The sequence below is a fragment of the Mus caroli genome, chromosome 7 (assembly GCF_900094665.2).
Source record: "Mus caroli chromosome 7, CAROLI_EIJ_v1.1, whole genome shotgun sequence".
NCBI lineage: Eukaryota > Metazoa > Chordata > Mammalia > Rodentia > Muridae > Mus > Mus caroli.
Window position 1 is genome coordinate 29,328,781 of NC_034576.1, and position 4,747 is coordinate 29,333,527.

The 4,747-nt window shown below is 43.4% G+C and overlaps 1 protein-coding gene across 2 annotated transcripts in view; it reads left to right on the forward strand.

Moving 5' to 3' along the window:
- The first annotated feature begins 60 nt into the window (after positions 1 to 60).
- Znf260 (zinc finger protein 260) overlaps positions 61 to 4,747 on the forward strand; it is a 59,217-nt gene continuing 54,530 nt past the window's right edge. Inside the window, exon 1 of one of the 2 annotated variants that reach the window (XM_021166620.2) lies at positions 61 to 158. The gene's annotated coding sequence lies outside the window, so the exon portion shown is untranslated. The remainder of the gene's footprint in view (positions 159 to 4,747) is intronic. The other variant, XM_021166621.2, reaches the window with a different exon arrangement.

Consider the following 4,747-nt stretch of genomic DNA (forward strand, 5'->3'; position numbering starts at 1 on the left):
GAGAGAGAGAGAGAGAGAGAGAGAGAGAGAGAGAGAGAGAGAGAGAGAGAGAGACTCTAGTTCAGAGCCCTGGTGGGCAGAGACCTCTGGGAGTGCTAGCTCACTGAAGGAGTGCGCAGGCGCAGGCTTCGTGGCTCGCCATCGTCGCCTTTGTCTGGGTGAGTTTGATTTCGGGGTCTGTAGGACCGGGATTTTCCTAGACTGAGTAAAGGCAAAGGAGCTGTGGGGGAGGGTTTACCCACCTGCCAGGGCGAGGATGCCTGAAGGGGCGAAAACGCCTACTGTGATAGTGGAGCTGAGAACTTGGGTGGATGGGGGCTGGGGAGATCAGAAACCCGGGTGGGTTTGCGGGCGGAGTGAGCATACGTGTAAGGGTGTGTTTTGGTTTGTTTCGAGTGAGCGAGAAACTGGTTTCAAGTTTGTGAAAATACAGGGGTGGTTTTCTAATACATGTCGCATTTATTTTAAAAATAAAAACGAGGTTTTTTTTTTTTTTTTTCCTTTCTGGAAAACAGGAAAGGGAAAAAGATAATTGAGTGAGTAGTTTTTAAACCTGGTTTTTAAAAATAAAAACAAGTCTACAGTAAAAAAATGAAACCAACGTTCCTTTGAAAAATATTCTTTGTAACAAAGATTTCCAATAACTCGTTATTGGATGCCTACACATCTGTAGGCATTAAACTTGCTACTTGGAAAAACCAGATGAGCTAGTTTTGAGTAGTCCCAAATTTACGGACTAGCCCTTAGAATGTACTTTCCACTGTTGCAGATGGGATTGAATCAGGAAGGTAATTAATTGTCCCCCCCTTTAGCACAGAGAGGTCAAGAAAGCTATTTAATTTAGCACTCTGATTTGTCAAAGGACAGGGCTCGTGTGTGTGTGTGTGTGTGTGTGTGTGTTGCCTGAATATATGTGTACGTGGAACCTGCAGAGGCCAAAAGAAGACATTGGATCCCCTGGAACTGGAATTATAGACAGTTGTGGGCTGGCATGTGGGTACAGGGAGTTGAACTAGAGTCCTTTGGAAGAACAGCCAGTGTTCTTATCCACTGAGCAATCCCTTCAACTCCAAATTAAGATTCCTAATTTGTCCAGATTTATCCCATACCAAGTAGCTTTTGTTAACATGCAGATTTTCTTCTGAGTAGTTTTTGGTCAGTTTTTAACACATGACAACAACAAAAAATGGTCTGCGTTCATAGTCCTGCTTGTCCTGGAACTCTCGAGATAGACAAGGCTTCTTCCTCTGCTTCCTAAGTGCTGGGACTAAAGGCATGCACTGTTATAGCTGGCTCATCATCATTTTGCTTTCATTTCCCCTCCCTCCCTCCCTCCCTCCCTTCCTTCCTTTTGAGTCAGGGTAGTCTCAGTGTGGCCCTGACTGTTTTGGAATTTGCTCTATAGATTAAGCTGCCCCAAACGAGGATGTTCCAACTGCCTCTGCCTCCTGAGTGCTGGGATTAAAGTTGTGCGCCACCTTGCCTAGCTTGTCACACTTCTTTTTTTTTTTTTTTTTTTTTTTTTTAAATCAGCTAACTTTTTTTTTTTAAAGATCTATTTATTGATTATATGTAAGTACACTGTAGCTGTCTTCAGACATTCCAGAAGAGGGAGTCAGATCTCCTTACAGATGATTTTGAGCCACCATGTGGTTGCTGGGATTTGAACTCTGGACCTTCGGAAGAGCAGTCGGGTGCTCTTACCCACTGAGCCATCTCACCAGCCCGTCACACTTCTTTTTAAAACATGTTTTTCTTTTCTTTCTTTCTTTTTTTTTTTTTTTTGCCATTAAAGAATTTATTTTTAAACCGGGCATGGTGGTGCACACCTTTAATCCCAGCACTTGGGAGGCAGAGGCAGGCGAATTTCTAAGTTCGAAGCCAGCCTGGTCTACAGAGTGAGTTCAAGGACAGCCAGGACTACACAGAGAAACCCTGTCTTGAAAAAAAAAAATCCCCCCCCCAAAATTATTTTTAATAAATTCTAATTAAGAGTTATTTATGTGTATGTGAATGCTCGAAGGTTGTGGGCATGTTTATGAATGCCCTTGGAAGCCAGAAGAGGGCATTAGATCTCCTTGAGAGCAGTCCAGTGTGGCTGCTGGGAACCAAACTCCAGTCTTCTGGTAGAGCAGGCAGCAGTGTTCCTAACTGCTGAGCCATGTCTCCAGCCCCTTAACACCGGTTTTGCAATAAAGTGAGATATTATTAAAGGGTCAACAATTTTGATAAGTAAGAAAAAATTTCAAATTAACAGGGAAGATACAACTTCTTTTAGTGTGTTTGTGTGTGTGTCTACATGTTCATGTGGGTATATGCGTAAGCACTTGTGAGTGCACACATGCCTGTGTGCATGAGTATGCACGTGGGAGTCATAGGGCAGAGCACTTGTGAGTGCACACATGCATGTGTGCATGAGTATGCACTTGGGAGTCATAGGGCAGAGGTGGAGGTCAGGTGCCTTCCTTCATGACTCTCTACCTTACTGCTTGTGGCAGGCAGGGGCTCTCACTGAATGTGGAACCCCCTGAGTCCATGAGTGTCAGGGATCCACTGCCCTCTCCTCCATGAAGCTGTATGGAGGCGTATGTAACTTGTTACATAGGCGCTGGGACCTCGATTCCGGACCCAGTGCCTTTACTAGCAGGCATCTCTCCACCCCCAGCTTGCTTTCGTTATCCCTCTGATAGCGATGTGCCTAGGACTGTGGGATTTCCTTCATCTCTAAGGACTTCTACTGCTACGTTTCTCTGGGTTGCCCTGGCTGTCTGGAAACTCAATACATAGACCAGGCTGGCCTTGAACTCAGAGTGTATGCAACCACACTCAGCTAAGAGCATCAAACTTGTTATGTCCATTAGTGTCATACTGATTACTGATAGCTCCTTCTTGAAGGTGGCCTCCACCAGTTTCCCCTCTGTATTATCTGATCCGTAATTCACAGCACAGCACAGCTATAGCTTGTACATCTCCAAGTAAGAGAGTAAGCCTGCCCTTTCATTACTATACCCTGGAAATCAATTATTCTTTTTTTAAAAGATTTATTTATTTCATGCGTGTGAGTACACTGTTGTTATCTTCAGACACACCAGAAGAGGGCATCGGATCCCCATTACAGATGGTTGTGAGCCACCCATGTAGTTGCTGGGAATTGAACTCAGGACCTCTGGAAGAGCAGTCGGTGCTCTTAATCTCTGAGCCATCTCTCCAGCCTCTCAATTGTTCTTAATATAAATGTAAGCCATGGATTAATCTGGCAGCTGTAGTTCTTTACCTTATGCTAGTCCCCAATAACTGCACAGAGAAACCAAGATTTACTTAAAACTGTACCTCAGTAGCTGAGCAGTTAAACAGCTAAGCAATTAGCTGATCTGTCTTCACTTTATATACTTACTGGCTGCGCCCAGCCCCGGCCCACGACACTTGCATATTGATCTGGCTCTTCGGACCCCTTCTTCATGGCTCCAGGTCCTCCACCCTACCAGCACACCTCCCTCCTTCTCTCCTCCCTCTCACTAGTGGATGTCCCTCCTATTCTCTATTCTGCCCACCCATTGGATGATCAGCATTGATTGACAAGGCAGAGAGTAAATGGTGAGAACTGTTTATACACAAGCTTGAGACAGGAGATTCTTGGTATAAGCATTGAAAGGCCATGTCTGGATTGAACCACGATATGATGGCAGAGAAATCAGCATTTGAATAACCCAAGGATCAACTTTACACAGCATACAAAAACATTATGCCTACAGTACCTCGCTACGAGTAGCTTTTGCCATATGCAGAATAGATACATGCTTGCTAAGCTCAGGATGTGCTTTTATTTACAGGACTCTAAATTACATTTAATTTCCCCAACAGTAACCAAACCTAGGTAAAATATTACGCCTCTAATGGTTTTAAGAGCCGAGTTGTTAGTATTAGCCAAATAATTTCCTATATATTTTATTTATATTATTCATGGTTGATGTCTTTTAAAAGAAAATATGTATTTCTGTTTTGCTTTTGGCATTGTTGGCATTGATTCCCTAACCTATTCGAGGCAAAAAGCCCTTGGATGTGTTTTCTTAAAAACAAAACAAAACCAAAACCATACACACATATATATCTATATAAAATAGAAATTCTATGTGTCTGGGTATTTTTCCTACTTCTGTGTATGAGTTGTTTTCGTGTTTGATGCATGTTTAATGTCTTGTGGAGGTCAGAAAGAGATGTCCAATCCTCTGCATTTGGAATTACAGATGGTTGTGAGGCAGGGTATTTGTCTTGGGAGCCATACCTGGGTCTGTTAGAAGAGTAATAAGGTAGTCTAACTGCTGTGCCATCTCTGCAGAAGGTCCTCTGCAACACCCTCTTCTTTTTTTTTTTTCTTGAGATTTTATTAATTTTCATTTTATATGTATGGGTGTTTTGCCTGCATGTATGTCTATGTACCACATGCACACAGAGGCCACAAGAGGACTTTGGATCCTCTGGAACTGGAGTTACAGATTATTGATAACTGCCCTGAGGGTCCTGGGAACTGAACCTGGGTCCTCTGGAAGAGCAGCCAGTGTTCTTAACTGCGGAGCCATCTTTCCAGCCCCTTTTTCTTTTCTTTTCTTTTCCTTTCTTTTCTTTTCTTTTCTTTTCTTTTTCCCCCCTTTGTTTTTTTGAGACAGGGTTTCTCTGTATAGCCCTGGCTGTCCTGGAACTCACTTTGTAGACCAGGCTGGCCTCGAACTCAGAAATCTGCCTGCCTCTG